General features: G+C 45.1%; 1 protein-coding gene and 1 long non-coding RNA gene across 2 annotated transcripts in view; both read left to right on the top strand.

Annotated features, from left to right (window-relative positions):
- Nucleotides 1-21,731, top strand: part of LOC125242987 (gastrula zinc finger protein XlCGF26.1-like) — a 204,154-nt gene that overhangs the window by 105,379 nt on the left and 77,044 nt on the right. The window lies entirely within an intron of this gene.
- LOC125243812 lies at nt 13,427-14,454 on the top strand. Its single transcript, XR_007179133.1, has 3 exons — nt 13,427-13,467; nt 13,611-13,774; nt 13,889-14,454. It is a non-coding gene; the product is annotated as an uncharacterized LOC125243812 (long non-coding RNA).

Raw genomic sequence — 21,731 nt, 5'->3', positions numbered from 1 at the left:
CGTACATATTCACTTAGCATATTAAGAACGTGAGCAGTTAACGTTACATACACTTTTTGGGAAATATACACTACTTCATAACTATGGGACGAACGGAGAGTTACGTTCAAGTCGGATACAATTTAAGCATCAGATTTCACTGCTGTCCTTCAGAAAGGTCTTCATTCCACTTACCTAAGTGTGCAAGGTAGCTTCAGTACTTTCAACGAAGCAAGTAACGTTACCGGTTGACGCCGTAATTAGGCATTTTACCTGGCAATTTGGGTCGCGTGGAGAGCGTTGCGTGTTCAGTTGCGGGGTGTTGCTGAGCTGCTTGACAATCACGGAGAAGTTCGTTTGTCTGAGTGTCTTCAGAGGTGTTATCAGTCAGAATCAATAACCGCTCAACCACATCATTTGTTAACAGGAGTAGAGGCCTAGCAGATTCATTGCAGTGAGGACATTCCACTGATGTAGCGGCACTCATACGCGCCAACTGTAAAGACTAGGGTTTGCACGATCTCGCAGTATATGTTCAGTTCATGCTTCTGTAACGAGCGCCAAGCATTGTGTTCGATATAGCTACTGACTGCGTGTGTGTGTGCGTGCGCGCGTGTTTGTGTTCGATATAGCTATTGTGTGTGTGTGTGTGTGTGTGTGTGTGTGATAAACACCGTGTCGATATACGCAATTTTGAACTACTGCATTTTACTATTATCATGTACTAAAGTGAGAAACCATAATAGCGATTTGATAACCGCTGTGTGTTACGGTACGCTGGTGTAGAGAAGAGGCAGATACGGATTTCCACAGCAACGTAGTATACTTTAATAAACACAGGGCAGAAACACCAAACATACACGCTAACACAACAGAGAACGGACAAGGAGTGCAGGGAGTGAGTGCATTATAAAGGGAGTGCAGATGATAGAGTCCAGGTGCAGGTGATCCGTGATGATGAGGAGCTGACGAGGGAAGTGAGTGCAGGTGTGGAGAACAGGAGGATCATGGGATATGAAGTCCAGGAGAACAAGGGTTCTGTGACAGTACCTCCCCCTCCCGGTAGGCGCGTCCTCGCGGGGGTGGGCGCCCTGGAGACCTCAAGCTGGTGCAGGGGGGGGGCAGACTGGAGTGGAGGTCTCCAGGGCAGGTTCAAAAGCCATGGCGGGTCAGGGGCCGAAGGCAGCCATGGCGGGTCAGGAGCCGTGGGCAGCCATGGCGGGTCAGGAGCCGTGGGCAGCCATGGCGGGTCAGGAGCCGTGGGCAGCCATGGCGGGTCAGGAGCCGTGGGCAGCCATGGAGGGTCAGGAGCCGTGGGCAGCCATGGAGGGTCAGGGACCGAAGCCTTCGAGCCGTTGAGCCCAGGCGTCGCTGAAGGACTGGCGGGTGATGGCGGAACTGTAGGCTCCGCCGACCGAAGCGCAGCCGGGGCTCCAGAAGGCCGCAGTAGGAGACAGGCGACAGACAACAAAACGAACACCGGAGGGAGAGAGGAGGCCAACTGAAACCGAGGGACGGAGTGACGGAGCGGAGACGGAGGAGTGCAGTCCAGAGGGAAGGGCAGGCTGACGAGTGACCAAGGTGTGAGTGGAGGCAGGATGGAGACTGGTGATACTGGTGGACTGATGGGCAACGGTGGAGCAGAGGGAGGTTGGAGCCGGCGTGAAGGTAATCGCCCAGAGGTCCGAGGTGGAGATCTGGGCGAGTGGGCTTGAGGTGGAGGTTCAGTGCAGACACACATGGACGGAGGTGGGAGAGGGAGGCAGGGAGGGAAAACAGTCTTTGGGCTGTATGGTTCAAAAACACAGTTCATAGGAGCGGCTGGCTCGGCGGCGGCTGGAGCTGAGGGCTCGGCGGCTGAGGCAGGAGCGGAGGGCTCGGCGGCTGAGACTGGGGATACTGGCTCGGCGGCTGAGACTGGGGATACTGGCTTGGCGGCTGAGACTGGGGATACTGGCTCGGCGGCTGAGACTGGGGATACTGGCTCGGCGGCGGAGACTGGCGCTGCTTGCTCGGCGGCGGAGACTGGCGCTGCTTGCTCGGCGGCGGAGACTGGAGAACTTGGCTCGGTGGAGACTGGAGAACTTGGCTCGGCGGAGACTGGAGAACTTGGCTCGGCGGGGACTGGAGAACTTGGCTCGGCGGAGACTGGAGAAATTGGCTCAGTAATGAAGTCAATAAGCCAGTCCGCATCACATGGCTGCTCGTGTGAGGCTGGGGCCTCCTCCGAGAGGGCTAGAGCGGCAGGTTTGTGACCGGCTGGGGCTCTTTTCTTCTTCCTCCGCCTACTGGACCCAGCAGTGGCGTGAGGGTCCAGCATGGAACAGGCCGGAAGTTCGCTGAAGGGGTATGCGGAGGAAGACGGAGGTTGACTGACTGGCCAGGCCAGCCGTGTTTCTGGATGGACTGGAGACATACACTTATCCTGAACCTCATCCACGAAGAATTTGGAGCCATTTAACCACAAATAAAATTGATTGTTTCACTTAAGGAGAAACGATAATCAGGTTCATCAAAACGGATAGTGTTGTCATCCAGTCCATCCAGAAACAGGGAGATTAAACATGCTTCAGGCCAGTCAGACAAGAAAGCAAGCTCAACGAACTCCTCCACATACCTCTCCAGCGAACGACCGACTGCAGGAGCCCGATTAGGCGATCGCCGGTTGCCAGACGGGAGAGAGGCCTTGGAGGAGCAGGAGCCAGGGAGCTGGTGGAAGTCTCCATTTTACTTGTGGAAATCCAGCGTTTTTGGTCCGTTCTTCTGTTACGGTACGCTGGTGTAGAGAAGAGGCAGATACGGATTTCCACAGCAACGTAGTATACTTTAATAAACACAGGGCAGAAACACCAAACATACACGCTAACACAACAGAGAACGGACAAGGAGTGCAGGGAGTGAGTGCATTATAAAGGGAGTGCAGATGATAGTCCAGGTGCAGGTGATCCGTGATGATGAGGAGCTGACGAGGGAAGTGAGTGCAGGGGGGGAGAACAGGAGGATCATGGGATATGAAGTCCAGGAGAACAAGGGTTCTGTGACACCGTAACTCGTGAAAGAAATTAAGTGTAAAATATGTTTTAGCCTATTTTATGTCATTTTAATCCAAGTTATTCATGTCATTGTTCTAAATAACGAGATAACATATACTGCAACAAGCACATGTAGCCTACTCCAGTCTCAGCTACTGCATTTACGTAGGAGCGTGGAGGACAGCTGCAGGACAGTCTGGTGGTTCTGGTTCATATGGCCCGGTATCATCTCCCTGAGGGCAGCAGGTGGAACAGTTGATGTGCTGGGTGTGAATGATCTTAGCAGGATGTTATGCACTCTCCCAGACAGCGGGTGGCATAGACTGCGTTAAGTCCATCAAATGGCATCAGGCAGCATTTTTATTCAGAAATATCTAATTGGACAGTTTAGTCTTTCTGGAAGAGTTCTGGGTAATTAAATGATTGTACGAGAATTAAATGCTGCTATGAATAGCTTGCTTATGGTATTAAATCATAAATTATGATAATGAATAATAGGATAACAATTGAATAAACTATCAAGTCATGTATGCATATTGGACAAACCACACAATCATATTTTAGGGGGACTGGCATGTTGAGGGAGTTAGATGTTGATGCATCATTGAGTCTGCCATATTTTGATTTGGTGCTTTTCACCTCTGACCCTAAATTATATTTATTTACTACTGCATGGGATAGCGATATGGTATACAACTCTCCTGAATGCAAACTCAGACTAATAGATATAATATAAATATATTTAAATACTGAGTTCCATACTAAATACGATTTAAACCATCTAAATCAAATATATAGTTCCACAGTCTTGGTATATTGGTGGAGTGCTTGCTACATAGTAGTTTCTGCTTATCCTCACTAAATTCTGGGAAATTCTGGATTCGGGGCTGGGCAATCACATCTATTGCTTAGCCTTCTACAAACATCAAACAGTGCCTTTGTTTTAAGAGGGTGTTACAGTCTGCATTGACGTGGGGGTAAATACAAGCATTATCAGCAGCTACACGTTCAAATCTAGTAGCAGCAAGCTTTATATAATATATAGCGACTAAACATAGTACATGAGGATGTTCAGAGTAATGGCCTTCTCGCATATACACCTTTAACCGAACTTATTATTTGTTCAACTTCCAACACACTCCAAGGCTAGTTCAGTCAACCTAGTGTGTTCGGACTGGTTCAGCTGCCGTGCGTTAGGATATTGCTCCATTATCTCCATTCTAATGACATAAACTTTCAATGGGACTATACGATTTTCTAATGATAAAGGTTGCCAAATCTTCATACTATTTGCTCAGGTGTCCGGGAGATTTTTTTCAATCTCTTAGCTTGCTATGCGTCCATCTTGTTAAAGCACTTATGCACATTCTAATCGGACACATTCGCACCTTTTGACTGTAATCTAGCCATTAGGTTTAGGCTTTCGGTGTTAAGCATTTAGTGTAGCAGGCATACATAGTCTTAAAGGCATTAGAGCCAAGCTTAAGCAAACTACCAGTAAATATTTATATATAAAAAAAAAAAAAAAAAAAAATCTGCTTCTTCAATTCACAGTTTCATCCCGGACCCCTGGTTTGACTCTGGACCCCAGCGCACCAAGCCTCTCCAAGTCCCTGCAACCGTCTACTGAACAGCATAGTAAAGACATTCCCAACAACCAAAGCTATTCCTACACACTTGCGCTACATGTTTCACCACTCAGAAGGAAAGCTCTTGATCCACATTCCATACTTTTCTAGAGGCAGTTCTCACAGCTTGTATAATATAAATAAATAAAATTGTTTGTCTTACATTTAAGCACTCAAAAACGACAGATTTAACAGGTCACACTTTATTATCTAGCATTAATTCTGTGTTTTGCTCTTCTTTCATGCAACAATCCCTGCAAATTCGGAGATGCAGCTGCTCAGATCCACTGTTTCCTTACAGCTGATGGAAACTGATGACCAGGGCCTGGTTCATTAAAACACCCATGTCATTCACGTGGCTTAAACCTAGAAGTCTACACTGACCACTCATCCAGATTGGTGTTGCAATGTCAGCATTCCAAGAGTACCATCCACTACCCTTAAAGAAATGGGCCGCTGGAATTCGGCAGTCCACAAATGCTACATCAGACATAATTTCAAAGACTTGAAAGGACAAGAAACATCTCTGATTTAAAATTATCGGGTGGCGCTGGGCATTCTGGTATTAATTATTCAGTTGCAATTATTCGATTTGATCATTGCAGACGTTAGCAACGACGTGTATGCAGCATTTTACAGTATCCGAATCCTCAGCTAGTGGAGGGGAGGATCTCGGCTGCGAGATTTAAGTTTGATGCAGGGGACCAGGGACAAATGTTTTCGGAGCAGTCACCATCCAAAAAAAAAAAAAAAAAAAAGCATACCATACACTGCATTAGATAAAACTAATCACATTTTATAGGCATGTCATTTATGCATATGAGCTCTGGCTCAGTATCATTCTAGCTTAGGCCACTAGGTCAGATGCACATTTATAGGTAAGTTCAATAGCGTTAAGCCACTCGGCAAAGCAGGCCCAGGCTCACATAGATAGTCATACACGCGCCTATAGCTCTACGGAGCAGCAGCAGTACACATATTTTGGCGTTCAGATCTGCTGTGTGGGGGGTATCAGGCCGAAGCTACTCGGCCGCTTTCTTAACTTGGGTATCACGGACCATGCGGTCCACTGCCTTGAGGGGGTTCTACCATTCTTGCAGCAGCCTTTTCCTTGTTGTTTTATTTGACTAAGCTAAACAATTTGTATTTGCTCAGCAGCAACAGCAGCAGCAGCAGTAACTGCAGCAGCAGTAGCAGCAGCAACAGCAGCAGCGTAGCAGATCTCGTACGCCAAAATCAAGCCATGTATGCTTCATACCCCATGCCAATAAATGCTGGTTGAATTTAATTCACTCCGAGAGTTGTCATGATTGAAATACAAAGTTCAGTCATGAAACTCTAACCGAGCGCTGATTGGGTCTTTCTACGCCATGGCATCAGCCAATCGGAAGTAATTCCATATCCACGCAACCATATATATCGTACCCTAGCCTGCGATCGACAAGCTGCTCAATGCAAAGCGCTGTTATCCCTCCTCCTCCCCAGCACCACCTGTAGAGATCTGCTACGGGGGTTCTACCATTCTTGCAGCAGCCTTTTCCTTGTTGTTTTATTTGACTAAGCTAAACAATTTGTATTTGCTCAGCAGCAACAGCAGCAGCAGCAGTAACTGCAGCAGCAGTAGCAGCAGCAACAGCAGCAGCGTAGCAGATCTCGTACGCCAAAATCAAGCCATGTATACTTCATACCCCATGCCAATAAATGCTGGTTGAATTTAATTCACTCCGAGAGTTGTCATGATTGAACTACAGTTATTTAAACTAAGTCTAAACATTAGGAAACATGCATATGTTTGAGATACATGACGGGTACATTTTGGCATTGTTATATTTTACATATACAGTCAATAATGTATGTTTGTGTGTTTTTGTGTGTGTCTGTGTGTGTGTGGTGTGTGTTGGAATTTGTCTGGTCAGTCTCTGGGCTCACACCAGGGGGTCGATCCTTTGAAGTCTCCAGAGCTGGAGAGAGGGCATCGCTGTTTAATTTCGGCCAGGCCACAAAGTTGTCAAATCTGCTAGGCTTTTGCAGACCGGCCGGAGCCGAGGGGAGATTTTACGACACAGTCCAGCATGCTAAAAGCATTCTGAACATTCCAAAGTTTATTGATTATCCTGATACGTGTGCATATGCTACCACAAATGAAATGAATCCACAGTAAAAAGGAAGTGAACAAACAGTGTCTTAATGACATGATCTGGAACTCCCAAAAGTTCCAAATTTCATCCACTCTTACGATCACAAGGAAGTAGGGGTGTAACGAATCACTCGTTTGCTCGATGCATCGATTACAAATCCTGACGATGCATCGATCTTGAAACGTTTTTTGAATCGTGAATCGGTGTAAAATGCTAAGAATCGGATTAACACTCTGAGGTCTGAAAACGCGCCGGCGCGTTTTGCAGGTTTTTTTTCACATTGCAGCAAAACAGACTTAAAATACTCCGTCATTTTTTGTCATAGAGACATAAGTAATATATCAATTGAAACTATAGAATATCTTCTTTTATTTGTATACACTCAGAGTAAAAACACAATGTTGTGCTTTTTTTAAAATAAAGAAAACTAACATGATGCGTGATTTCTCCTCTCCCTCTGAACGAAGTCCAATCTGATAGTTCTCAGAAAATGAACTGTAACTTAGTGAATACTAATCACAGAAAAATTAAACTTATGTCTAAAAAAACGTTAAGATGTCAGGTTTTAAATCATGTAAGTCAAATCGAAAACAAACCTTCTGTGTTTATGTAATCTGTATGAAAAGAGAGCCATGTCAGAAGTCCGTGATTCAGCTCATTATCCGCTAATGCGGCCACGCCCACGGAGCCAGTGCTATTCAGACACAAATTCAGAGGCAATACATGCATTCATCGTCTCAATCGTGTATTTATTGTCTTGAAAAGTGTTTATCTGGATGTAAAAGTCATGGTTAGGGAGCTCTAGAAGACATGCAGTTAGTTCCTGTTTTCTTTTCTTCTATAGATGAATTTTAGATGAGTTTTTGTTTCTTTAGCGCCCTCCGGCTGCAGTATGAATTGGAAACTCCATTCATGGAATAGCCTCTTCTTCTTTTAGATGAATTTGTGGACTAAAAATGCACAGAGAGCGCCCTCCGACTTCAAGGATGAATTGAAAAACACCAGCGCTCATAGTAATGACAATGAATATTAAATAAATATAACTCCTCTGTATAGAAAATTGACATAAGCATATGAGAATCCAATATTTCTCCAAATGTGCATGCTTTTAAACTAAAAGCCTATATTCAGACTCTTTGCATCACAGAAATACATTATATTTTAAAGTATAATATAAAACCATTACTTTATATTGTAATAATATTTTTCTGTATGTTTCATATATCATGATGAGCTTGAGACATCACAGAAGGTTTTTTTCACAGCCTACCTGACTGAAATGCCTCATTAATATGCAAGTCATTTCAGCTCATTACTATCCAATTCTTTTGTCTTCTCAGGTGAGAATGGCCCATTATTCAGTGGTGATTCATGCCTCCATGCATACTGTGTTTCTTGGCAAAAAGTGTCTTACAAAAACTAAATCAATATATTGTTTTATATGAAGGAGTAGGCAGCATAATTTTTACATAATTTTGAAGCAAAAACTCTAGTTTACAACCTCCAATACCCTAAAGTCTTGTAAACACAGATTTACTATACTTTTTTTGGCCTTATTTCAGTGACTTAAGTTTTTTGTTTTTTCAATAACCACGCATAAATGTTATTCCTTCAAAAACACAAACATGTACATACATGTCCCTCACATATTATTGTAGCCTAGTTTGTGCTGAATACAGTGTAATGACACTTTTTCCATTAATATGTTTATGAACAACTGAAAAAAGCACAAATGTCAGGGCATGTCAAAACTTCTCCAGGCCCCAAATCAGCCTCAGACTCCAGAGGGTTAATCTTGATTCTATAGCGATTCAGTGCTTTAAAATATATAAACATTAGATTACTACATGCCCGAATTGATAGAGATGTTGTGCGCGTCACTCGAGCCCTCACAGCTCTCCTTCACAGACACGTGTGTCAGGGTTCTGTCACTTCTGTCTAGTTTATTTCTTGGTTTTGTGACAGAGCTCTGACACTCCCGTTCTTGTCCTGTTTTTGTGTGAGCATACAGTCTTGAGTGTTCTCGGGCCATGCGCTCTCTTGTCTGCGTGTCTTGTTTCATGTCGGGAGCGTGGCGTTCGGATCCTGGCACTCATGTCTAGTTTGGTTTCGGTTTCTTGTCGGGATTCGGACACTCGCGCTCCCAGTCCTGTCTTTATTGTGAGCGCACAGTCGAGTGTTCTTTCACTTGCCGTGCGTTCTTGTCTCCCGTTTTGTTTAGCGCCTGGTCGGTTCTTATTGGCCAGGCGCTCTTGTATTGTCATGTTTTGTGTAGCACGCGGTTTGTTTCCACCTGCTGCGTGCTTTCATGTTTTTGTCTTGTGTAGCACGCAGTCTGTGTTTCACGGGCTGCGTGCTCTCATGTTGTCTTGTTTTGTGTGAACACGCAGCTTATGAGTTCTCATAGTTGCGTGTTCATGTCTCGTTTTGTGTAAGCACATGGCTTGTTATTTGTCTTCATTGGCCATATGCTTGTGTTGTTGTGTTTGGTGTGAGCACATGGCTTGTCATGTGTTTCTTTGTGCCATGTGCTCTCATGTCTATTGTCTTGACCCCGCCCATCTTGTTACCTCATTATTGGTTGGTTTGTCCCACCTGTCCTCCCTCGTTACCTGCCTTGTTTGCTCTCCTATTTATTCTCCTTGTGTTTGCAGTCCTGTGCTGGTTTGCTGTCGTATATTCCCTGGTGTTTTAGTCAAGTCAAGCCAAGTTTCCCCCCCATGGGGTAGTTTTTGTTGTGTTGTGTTGTGTTGTGTTGTGTTGTGTTGTGTTGTGTTGTGTTTTGATTGTTTAATAAATGCCCTTCTACCTGCACTATTGAGTCCTCGCTCCTTCCACCACCCCAAACCCTGACAGAATGAACCAGCCACAATGAGGACTCAGCGGAAGAGGAGCTTGCGCCATCCACCAGCCTCCACTGTGTCGAGCCCTCTCTACCAGCACATTCTCCAATTTAAGATCCTGAGCTCCCTCCGTCAAGAGGGCACTGACCTGAGGGAATTTTCTGTGCAGTTCAGTGGAGCTGCAGAGGGCCTGTGGCTCAATGATGCAGCTCTCAAGGACCTTTTCAACTATGCCTTTGATAAACCCCAGAGCTAGTGGGTTATGAGGGGCATGCATCACCTGACGTTTGAGGAGCTAATCGATTTTCTTGATTGCCAAGAGAATCCTCCTGCTGCAGCCTTCGCTGATACGACCAAAGATGTTGCAGTGCCCCCAGAGGTGGCTGAAGATGTTTCAGCACCCCTAGAGGTGGCAAGAAGTGCTGCAACGCACTTGGAGGCGGAAAGCTTAGTGCCACCGCCTCGCCCTAGCAAACGGAGGAAGAGGAGGAAGAAGTCTTCCTCCATCCCTCAAGGCCCGGAGGCCACCCCAGAGCCCGCTGTAGGCCCGGAGGCCACCCCAGAGCCTGTAGAGCCTTGCCCTGACCTGACCTGCCGGTGCCGCCCAAGCTGTCTGCCCTGCCGGTGCCACCTATTCCTCCAGCACCACCTTGGCCCTCTGCCAGGACTCCTACCCCTCCGGTCCCACCCTACCCCTCCGGTCCCACCCTGGTCTCCTATTTATTCTCCTTGTGTTTGCAGTCCTGTGCTGGTTCATTGTTGTATAGTCCCTGGTGTTTTCTGTAAGTCAAGTCCAGTTATGTCAAGTCTGTTTTCCCCCACGTGCTAGTTTTTGTTGTGTTTTGTTTTATTTTTATTGTTTTAATAAATGCCCTTCTACCTGCACTATTGAGTCCTCGCTCCTTTCACCACCCCAAACCCTGACAACACACTGCACTCTTTACTGCCTCTCACTGGATTGTGCTCGCACTTCGTCTGTAGCCCACGTTTGAGCTCTCCTCAGGATGGCCACTGTTGTTCACATAAGCAGATGATAGCTCTCTATTAAGACCGCAATAGTCCTGAGTCAAGCTGCTCAAGCCATTGATAAAGCTGCCAAGTCATTGCGTGGCCACTGCTGTTAAAATAAAATGCTTTTATTGCGTGGAAACGTCGCTGTTATTTTCGACAAGATAAAATACTGTAGTTTTAAGGAAATGGGTCATTGACATTACCTGATCAGTTTCAAGGTGCACATTTATTGCATGGACGGAGAAAACACATAATGTGTCTAAATGCATACTCAGAGTTCAATGAATGATAAATTAAATTATGAACTTAATGTCGTTAAACTGAATGTGTCAAGGAAACTGTTGAAATAACTACAAAATTAACAACATAAGAGCGCGTGGTTTATCAATCAGATGCATTCGTTACTATAGCAACAGTAGAAATCCAGCGCGTTTTCTTTCAGAATCACCATAAGGAAAATGTTCCATATAAAGAGAGCAAAGAGGTCTTTTCTTACTATTCCATGAAGAAAAGTTAGTTTAGGATTAGTTGGGAAAGTGCATGATATTCTTTCCATGTAAGCATTAGTATGTTTAATATACCTGGAACACTTTAATAAGGTGTGTAGCCTTTAAGTCAAGTCAAGTCACCTTTATTTATATAGCGCTTTTTACAATGTAGATTGTGTCAAAGCAGCTTTACATTGATAACTGGTACATAATTTTGGCTGCACAGCAGCTCTTAAAGAATAGTGTCAATGCAGGCAGATCAAAGCACTGTTGATTATCAAATGTCAAGTGTCACCAACTAAGCAAGCCAAAGGTGACAGCGGCAAGGAACCCAAACTCCAACAGGTGACATCAGGTGGCAAGCAAGTGGCAAATAGGTGTTAAAATGGAGAAGAAAAAAAAACCTTGGGAGAAACCAGGCGTAGTCGGGGGGCCAGTTCTCCTCTGGCAAACAGTGCTTTATTACGATTCAGGTTGCTATCATAAGTCCGATAGGATCGCAACATTCAAAGTATTTATTTCAGTTCCATCCAGCTGAGGATCATATTCATCATGTCGGTATGGACGGTTATTGAGGAACTGTGCCACTGGTTGTCGTGTAGATGAGGCCTTCGTGATGAATGATCTAGTTGACTCAATCTCTGCTGATACTTCAGGGCTGTGTTGTGGTCGTGTCAAGGCGCAGGTCCTTGGTCTCACCTGGATACGGCCCGGATACAGTTGACTACGGTAAACCTTGGGATAAACAGAAATACTAATATTAGCGTAGATGCCATTCTTCTTCTGATGTAACGAGTACATCTGGTGTTATAGGAAGTGTTCCCGGTTCCGGCTGACCTAATTTATGCAGCCTAATAATCCTTTAACGGATTTGAAAATCTAGAAATTTTAGTCTAGATTTAAACTGACAGAGTGTGTCTGCTTCCCGAACTATTCCCGAGCAATAGACGTGAAGGACTATAATGCTTTAAGAGCTCGCTCAGGTACTGGGGAGCTAAACCATTTAGTGCTTTGTGAGTAATTAGCAAGATTTTAAAATCTATAAGATGTTTAACAGGAAGCCAATGCAGTGTTGACAGAACTGGGCTAATATGGTCATACTTACTTCTAGTAAGAACTCTAGCTGCTGCATTTTGTACGAGCTGTAGTTTATTTATCAGGCGAGCAGAACAACCACCCAGTAAAGTGTTACAGTAATCTAGCCTTGAGGTCATGAATGCATGAACTAACTGTTCTGTATTTTTCATTGAGAGCATCTGTCGTAGTTTAGATATATTTTTAAGATGGAAGAATGCGGTTTTACAGATACTAGTAACATGGCCTTCAAATGAAAGATTGGTATCAAAGAGCACACCCAGGTTCCTAACTGACGACGAAGACTTAGAGCAGCCATCAAGTGTTAGACAGTATTCTAAGTTATTATGTGAGGAAGTTTTTGGTCCAAAAATTAGAATCTCTGTTTTTTCTGAATTTAGTAGTAGGAAATTACTGGTCATCCAGTTTTTTTATATCACCTATGCATTCCATTAATTTTGTGAATTGGTAAGTTTCATCAGGGTGTGAAGAAATATATAGCCGAGTATCATCAGTGTAACAGTGAAAACTAATGCCATGCTAACTAATGCCATGCTTCCACTGGTGGGTAGAGTAACAAAAACTTACTGAAGTAAAATACAAGTAATTGTGTAAATGATTAGTTGAAGTTATAGTCTTAATTACTTGAGTAAAAGGAAAAGGTATGCAATTGAAAAGTAACCAGTTTATAATTAGTGTTGATGTCCTTTATATATATCAATATAAAAACAACTGTTTTCAGATTAGTGACGGACGAGTGAAGCTCTTTACACGTGAAACGTTACTCATACCTGCAATTTAACATTTGAGCATAGTAACGTTATGGAGGATTTTTGCCTTCTTTTCTAAAATACAATAATGTGTAAGGTTATATATTCTGCAAGCACGTGTGTCTAAGCGACCCTGTTTTTTCTTAAGACTAAAAACTCATTCTGATTTTAAACACCTCACGTGCCTTCAGACCATATACTGGATAAATTAGTGATTCGTGAGCCAATTTAGATCGTCTTTCTCTGTTGTGTTCAGTTATCGGCAAAGAATCGATTAAAACGAATTGACCCGAAAAACCATTAATTTAATGCCTTAAAATGTAAAACAAAAAAAGTTAAATAAGAGATGTGCTGCAAAGAAAACATTATTTTATGCAAGTTTTTAAAGTGGATGCTAAAAATAATGTTTTTACAAATTGCTTGTTACCATTAATCCATATACTTTGTTAACTTTTTTGCAGAAGTTTGTTTCTTTGAAGAGCGCAGTTGACATGCAGTGGAAGTGTAAGTGTTGTTTATTTCTGTGAAAAGAGAGCTCTGCTATTGAAGCATTATCGGATTAAACATGGAAGCTACACAAGAACCAATCAAATCAAAAAAATATTTTAAGTCTTAATGTGTTGTTTCTTTTGTTCTCCTTTTCGTAGATTATTGCTGAGTTCAACCGGATCACAAGCAAAAACCTCAAGCAAGAATTCTTCTCAGCCCTTGATAATCATACTTCTCGTTTTCTGGAAATTTTCGAATCAAAGAAAGGCATGGAAAAAATGGAAAAAAGCTCTTGGAGCTTCTAATGCAAATGAAGTCTGCAGTAAGTTTTTTTTTTTTTTTTTTTTTTTTTTTAACAATAGTGTAAGTCCATTTGTCAACTTTAAAGTGATCTGTTTTCACTGTTGATCTTGATGTTTTATGTATTATTTGTTAGAACATCACTGATGTCACTGCTCGACGGACAGCAGTTCTCCGTGGTCTTGCTGTCCTTCTTGGGGAAGACACTACAGACTTCTTCAAAACATGCTTTGTAAGTATTCTTCTAATTTAATATCTGTAAAAAGTGCTACAAGAAAGATGTCCCAATTTCTGTGTCAGCGCTACGTTTACTTAAGAGATCTTATATAAAGTACATAGAAGACATAACATTTGATCAAATAAATCTTAAAATGTGGATGAAACGGTTTTCTAACTATAAAAATCTCATATAGAATAGTGTCTTGAATTTTTCCAATTCAATTTCAATCCATCTACTCAGCACAAAGAGGTCTTTATATATAGCCATTCCTTACCTATGTCCCGTGACAGTTTTAGCAGCATCCCTTCTCCACCCTATCGCCTCACTCTCTGCTGGTATAGACAGTTTCAGCAGTAACAAAAACAAACGCCTTTCGATGACCAATAATTAGCGTTAAATAAGTTAAACATTAAAAGAATAGGGAAAGGATCTAATTTTGTTACAAACCTGTATAAATTTCTTTCTGATGAACACGAAGGAAGATATTTGAGGAATGTTTGAAACCAAACCGATCATGGGATGGATGTAACTGTTTTATCTAAGATATTGCTATTAAATGTTTCGATGCTTTTGCTGAAAAAGTCCAAATTATCACTGACAATTCCCACTGAAGCCAGGTTATAAATTTACTAGTTACTTCAAGAACTAGTAACAGCACCTTAAGCAGTTTAAATTTTTACAAGGAACATGCACTTGTTTGCGTTTGCAATATAAGAATGTATTTTAATATCGCTTTTCTTTCTTTCTTATAGGACATTGATATCGTTGCACCTCAAGTATCGAAAGGAATTCTCACTGTGGTGCCAGAGGACAGCCCGATGTCTCCACAAGGTTTGCCATTGGAGGTCACTGATACAGCAATAATTTTGGAGGGTGTTATAGCAATGGATGGACTTGAGAATGTTCCACATGCCATGTGTTTTGTTTTTGGGCTGATCTATGCTTTAAATATGGAGTACCCTTCACAGCTTGAAAACACTTTTGAGTTCATTCAAAGGGTTTTTCTTTCCCTGGGACACAAATCTCTCAAGCCAAAACTGCAATCACTAAAAAACCTACTGATGTTTTAATGTGTTTTTGTGTTTCTGATGGCAGAAACAAGACCATGTTACTGTAGGTCTGTTGTTGCATTTTTTTTGAGTTTTAATCAGTCACCTGCCAACCTGGATACAAAACCAAAACTCCAGTCACTAAAAGCTTTGTAGTAAAGAATTTGTTCAATATGTTTTTAATAGCAGAAACAAGACTGTCTTAGGTCTATTGTTGCCTTTTGGTTGTTGTATCCAGATTGATGGGTGACTGATTAAAAATCTCAATATCCGCAACTTAAAAACCGTCTCGGGTTACGGATGTAACCCTGGTTCCCTGAGTAAGGGAACGAGACGCTGCGTGAAACGCATTGGGAACCTTCTGCGTGATATCGTCATTGAAGCACTCCTGTATCCAACCAATCGTGTAACGAGACGTCAGAGACGGTGACGTCACGGACCAGGAAACTATAAAGCATGCCCGGATGCAGAGAACACTAGCTTCTGTGGAAAATCTGAAGCAAGCACTCGCAAGCATGCAGGGGTACGGCAAGAGACGCAGCGTCTCGTTCCCTTACTCAGGGAACCAGGGTTACATCCGTAACCCGAGACGTTCCCTTTCGTGGGAACTATCGACGCTGCGTGAAACGCATTGGGAACGCAATCCCAACTGTGCCGTACTTCAAATGCTTGTTCATGTTAGCTCGAAAGTACGGAGGACCCTGGAGTGGGGCCCACATCAAGGTTATAATATCTGATAAATGTATGCTGGCTTGACCATCCAGCTGCATCACAAACGTCACTCATAGAGACGCCAGACATCAAAGCTTTCGATGCCGCCATACCCCTTGTGGAATGAGCGTGGACGTTAAAAGGAGAGGACTGTCCGACCGCTTTATATGCAAGTGAGATGGCCTCAACCACCCACTTGCTCATCCTCTGCTTGGACGCCGGTCCACCTTTATTAGGAGAACCGTAACAGACAAACAGTTGCTCTGTTTTACGCCACAGGGCAGCTCTGTGGACGTATGCATCCAAAGCCCTTACTGGGCAGAGCAGATTCAGTTTTTCCTGATCCGAAGACATAAATGGAGGAGGATGAAAAGCTTGAAGCACAATAGGACCCGGGACATTGGTGGGGACCTTAGGCACATAGCCGAGTCTAGCATGAAGAAATGCTCTCACCATTCCAGGAGCGAACTCCAGATATGAGGGGGCCACTGGAAGGGCCTGAAGATCTCCAATTCTTTTCAGAGACGTAATAGCAAGTAAAAAGATCGTCTTTAGAGTCAGGAACTTTAAAGACACCTCCTCCAGTGGTTCAAAGGGAGCCTCAGCTAACCCACTTAGAACCACTGATAAGTCCCAGACCGGGGTCCTTGTGCGCACTGGAGGCCTCAGCCTCAGTGTACCACGGAGGAAGCGTGACACGAGGGGGTCTCGACCGACCGAGGAATCCCCCCCAACATGATAGGCTGATATAGCCGCAACATAAACCTTCAAGGTTGAATAGGATAAGCCCTCAGAGAATTTTTCTTGGAGAAAAGATAGCACAAAGCTAATAGGAGCACGGACAGGGTCCGTTTCATGTTGTCTACACCAGGTAGAGAATAAATTCCACTTATAAGAGTAAAGCTTCCTCGTGGAGGGAGCCCTGGAGCTAAGTATGGTCTCAACAACCTCAGATGAGAGACCAGCCTCTATGAACCTGTCCCCCTCAGAGGCCAGGCCCATAGTTTCCATAGTTCTGGGCGGGGATGTATTATCGCGCCGCCCGCCTGAGATAGAAGATCCCGTCTCAAGGGGAGCTCCATCGGAGCGCCGTCTATCATGGACACCAAGTCCGAGAACCATATTCGGGTCGGCCAGTATGGGGCCACCAGTATCAGGCTGACCCCTTCCTGGCGTACTTTCTCCAGGACTCGTGGGAGCAGAGCGAACAGGGGAAATGCGTACAGACGTAGCCTCGGCCACGTCTGTACCATGGCATCCAGACCCAGGGGTGCTGGATGCGTGAGGGAGTACCAGAGCAGACACTGGGTTGACTCTCCCGAAGCAAACAGGTCTACTTGTGCCTGACCAAAGTTTTTCCAAATGAGATCCACCACTTCTGGATGGAGTCTCCACTCCCCGGGCCTCGGCCCCTGCCTCGACAGGGCGTCTGCCCCCACATTCTGACTCCCGGGGATATAGGCTGCCTTCAACGAAAGCAGTTTCCCCTGAGACCACAGGAGGATCCGACGGGCCAATTAATTTAGTCGGTGAGACCGTAGACCCCCCTGATGGGGGACACAGATATTGTCTGTGCGGACCAGCACATGATGGTCTCTCAGGTCTGGGAGAAAGTGTTTTAGTGCTAGAAACACCGCCATCATCTCCAGCCGATTTATATGCCAAGAGAGTTGATGGTCCTCCCAAAGACCCTGAGCTGAGCGACCGCACATGATCGCTCCCCAGCCCGTGAGGGAAGCGTCTGTCGTAAGCATTGCGCGACGACCAGAGGCTCCCAACGCGGGACCCTGGGACAGGAACCAGGGGTCTTTCCACACGGCTAGAGCACGAAGGCATCGCCGTGTGACTTTGATCATTCGAAAAGGGTTCCCCCTCGGGGAAAACCCCCTGGTCCTGAGCCACCACTGTAGGGGTCTCATATGCAGGAGGCCAAAAGGAATTATGTTGGACGCAGCTGCCATTAGACCCAACAGTTTCTGAAACTGTTTCACAGTGAGATACTGGCCTAACTTCACCCCTTTTACGGCTGACAGAACAGAGCTCACACGGGCAGGAGTCAGACGTGCCCGCATTGTTGTGGATTCCCACATAACACCTAGATAATTGGTGGTCTGAGCCGGTATCAGCACACTCTTCTTGGCATTGAGCCTCAGCCCAAGCCTTTTCATGTGAGACAGAACAACATCTCGATGTTGAACTGCTTGTTGCTCTGAGCGAGCTAGAATCAACCAATCGTCGATGTAATTCAGTATGCGAATGCCCTGGAGTCTCAAAGGAGCCAGGGCTGCATCCACGCACTTCGTGAATGTGCGGGGTGATAATGATAGGCCAAACGGAAGAACCTTGTACTGGTAAGCTTCGCCCCCGAAAGCAAACCTGAGGAACTTCCAATGAGAAGGATGGATGGACACATGAAAGTATGCATCTTTCAAGTCTATCGTCACAAACCAGTCCTCGGACCTGATTTGGGGAATGATCTGTTTGAGTGTAAGCATCTTGAATTTCAGTTTTTGTACAGACCGATTTAACACCCGTAAATCTATGATAGGACGAAGTCCCCCATCCTTCTTTGGAACTATGAAGTAGCGGCTGTAAAAGCCTGACAGCTTGCTGGGAGGAGGAACCCTTTCTATAGCTCCTTTTTGCTAAAGTGTCATAACTTCCTGTTCCATAACCAGAGACTGCTCGGGGGTCACCACTGTGGGAAGGACCCCATTGAACCTGGGCGGGCGAGACCCGAACTGGATTCTGTACCCCTTTTCTATCATGAGCAGCACCCAATTTGATATATTCGGTAGAGTTTTCCATTCTTCCAGAAAATCAATTAAGGGAACCAAGTCTCTCGAGACTGGCCTCTGGTGTTTTTTGAGCACTTGGCTCGGCGCTCTGAAACGGCGTGCCGGCAGAAGTCAGCCGAATCAAGTGCAGGCCAACCCTCCTCAGAGGATTGGTGGGGACCCGACGCACACTGGATGGTGAAGATAGCGTGGTCCCCGGAGGGCGCTGGATGGAAGCGGGGGCCAGGTGTTTCAACACCACGCTTCCTCCAGACGGGGGCCGCCCTCCTGGGTCCTGATCCACAGATATCAGGACCGCTTTTTAGAAGCCTTCCGCGCCACAATAACAGCCCGCAGGTCTGTCTTGGGCTGAGAAGGCTTCTGTGCAGCCCGCCCCTGTCCCCAGAATCTACGTGGGGGAGCACGGGCGGCCACACTAATTTTTTGCTGCGCTCTGTGATGCGCTGAGGAGCTCGTTGCGGGCCGAGACTGCTCCCGCTCAACAGTCTCGGCGGGGATTTTAGACCGGCGGGGGAGGAACCTCTGAAACGCCGCAGATTGTTTCTTGGTCTCCTGGAACCTCTCGACGACAGTTGTGACTGCGTCGCCGAAGAGGCCCACAGGAGACAGCGGCGCATCCATAAGGGCAGCTTTGTCTCTGTCCCTTATGTCAGAGAGGTTCAGCCACAAGTGCCTCTCCGTGGCCACCAGGGCTGCCATAGAACTGCCCACTTCTTTAGCCGTCTCCTTAGTGGCACGGAGAGCCAGGTCTGTCGCCATGTGCAGTTCCTGGATGCACTCGAATGTGGCCTCCCCGCTGGTATCAATTTCCCCCAGCAGGTCAGCCTGATAAGCCTGCAGCAGCGCCATAGTATGGAGACACGCTGCTGCCTGACCTGCCGCCGCATAAGCCTTGCCCACCAAGTTAGATGTAGTTTTAAGGGGCTTGGTGGGCAGCGTCGGTGCTTTTAGGGACGATGCCGATGCAGGCGAGAGATAGCCCGCGAGCGTCTCTTCTACCCGGGGCATCGCCACATAACCATGCTGTTTCAGCCCCACGATGTTACTGTAGATCGAGGTCTGGGGGCTGAAAACCCGATGTTGAACGGGTCTGTTCCAAGATCTAGACACCTCAGTGTGTAGATCTGGAAAAAATGGTAAGCACCGACGTGGGGGTAGTGACCGCGCGGGGAGAAAGCGTTCATCAAGCTTGCTTTTTGGTCTAAAGTCTCCCCGCTCTGCTTCTGGCCAGCTGATATTCAATTTGGCTACAGCTCTGGTCACTACCTCCAAGAGCTCCTCATGTGCGGGGGAAGAGGATGGCGGTTCCTCTTCCCCTGCTTCGACGCTCATCACATCAACCTCCTCAGATGAAGATAGATGAAGCGCCGATGTCTCTCCCCGCGGGGAAGAAACCGCTGAGCGTGCTTCCACCACGGCAGGAGAGACACTGGGTCTGGCGGCTGAAGGGAGAGATAGGGCGGGGCCCGTCTCAACCCCCGCCGCCAGATCCATCTGTGAACCCCACGAATGGAGTCTTCGCTCTGCCTCGGCAGCAGCGGGACCCGATCCGCGGGGAACACCAACCGAGGCACCCTCCTTATTATCAAAGAGTGCCCGTCGAGATCTCAACACTCTCAGGGTGAGCTTCTCACAGTGCACGCAGACAGCCCCCTCGAGAGCTGCCTGCGCGTGCTCAACCCCTAGGCAAACGACACACATATCGTGTGTATCCCCGTCAGGAATATAGCGAGTGCAGGGAAAAGCACACTTCCTGAATCGCTTGCCTTCATCCGCCATTTTATATATATATATATATTGTGTCTAGTGTGTGTATATGTATGTAGTGTTGTGAAACTCTTGTCCTCGGACAAAGAGGGGAGACAAACAAACACTAAATAGGACGCACAAACAGCGATCACAAATATACACACGAGTGTTGCTGAAAACTCTTGTCCTCAGACAAAGAGTGAAACCACAATATTGGGTAGACAGACAAACACTAAATAAGACACACGGGATAACATGGAGCGCTTGCTGAAGATAGCAGAAGCTAGTGTTCTCTGCATCCGGGCATGCTTTATAGTTTCCTGGTCCGTGACGTCACCCGTCTCTGACGTCTCGTTACACGATTGGTTGGATACAGGAGTGCTTCAATGACGATATCACGCAGAAGGTTCCCAATGCGTTTCACCCAGCGTCGATAGTTCCCACGAAAGGGAACTTGATGTTTTAATCCATTTTTGTTTTAAGCTTCTGATGGCAGAAAAAGACCATGTTATTGTAGGTCTGTTGTTGCACTTTGGGTGTTTTATTCAGGTTGATGGGTGACTGATTAAAACAAATCTGTTTTATTTAAAATGTTTAGTGTTTGCAGAAACAAGGATTTGTTACTGTATGTCTGTTGCATGTTGAGTTGTTTTTTTTTTTTTTTTTTTTGTCATCCATCAACTTGGGTATAAATCCTGGAAAAAAGAAACTGTAATTGCTGCATAGCTTGGATGTTTTGATCAAGATGTGTTCTTTGTGTTTCTGATGGCAGAAACAAGACCATGTTGCAGTAGGTCTGTTGTTGAATTTTTTGGTAGTTTTAATCAGACACCTACCAACCTGGATTCAAAACCAAAACTTTTAGTCGAGATGTGTTTGTTAGTTATAACAGAAAGATTTAGTCTTGTGTCTGTTGTTGCATTTTGGGTGTTGTATCCAGGTTGATGGGTGACTGATTAAAACAAATCCCTATAAAAAAGAAAAGGCTGTTGTTTTAATCAGATTTGAGCTGATGGCAGAAACAAGACTGTTGTTGTAGGTCTGTTGTTACACTTTGGGTGTATAATTCTGTCATCCTGGATACAAATTCTAGAAAAAGCAAAACCGTAATTGCTGCAATTCTGCCGTAATTTGTGAGTTTTATTTAATCAACTGTCAGCCTGGATACAAAAACCAAAACTGCAGTAATTAAACTTTTTTTTTTTTTTTTTTTTACTGTTTTTCATACGTTTGTAATAGCTGAAACAAGACTGTCTTAGGTCTATATTTGCATTTTGTGTGTTGTATCCAGGTTGATGGGTGACAAATCCCTATACCGACAACAAAAATGTCTGTTTTAATCGGTTATCTGTGTGTTTGCAGTAACACAAATGTTTTATTGTTGGGTTGACTTGTTGGTTTTTATTTACTCACCATCAACCCTTTTTGTTTTAAAAATGCTTAAGATTTTGG

The sequence above is a fragment of the Megalobrama amblycephala genome, linkage group LG1 (genome assembly GCF_018812025.1).
Source record: "Megalobrama amblycephala isolate DHTTF-2021 linkage group LG1, ASM1881202v1, whole genome shotgun sequence".
Lineage (NCBI taxonomy): Eukaryota > Metazoa > Chordata > Actinopteri > Cypriniformes > Xenocyprididae > Megalobrama > Megalobrama amblycephala.
The sequence above is the reverse complement of the archived record's forward strand: the minus strand, read 5'-3'. Positions and strand labels throughout refer to the sequence as shown.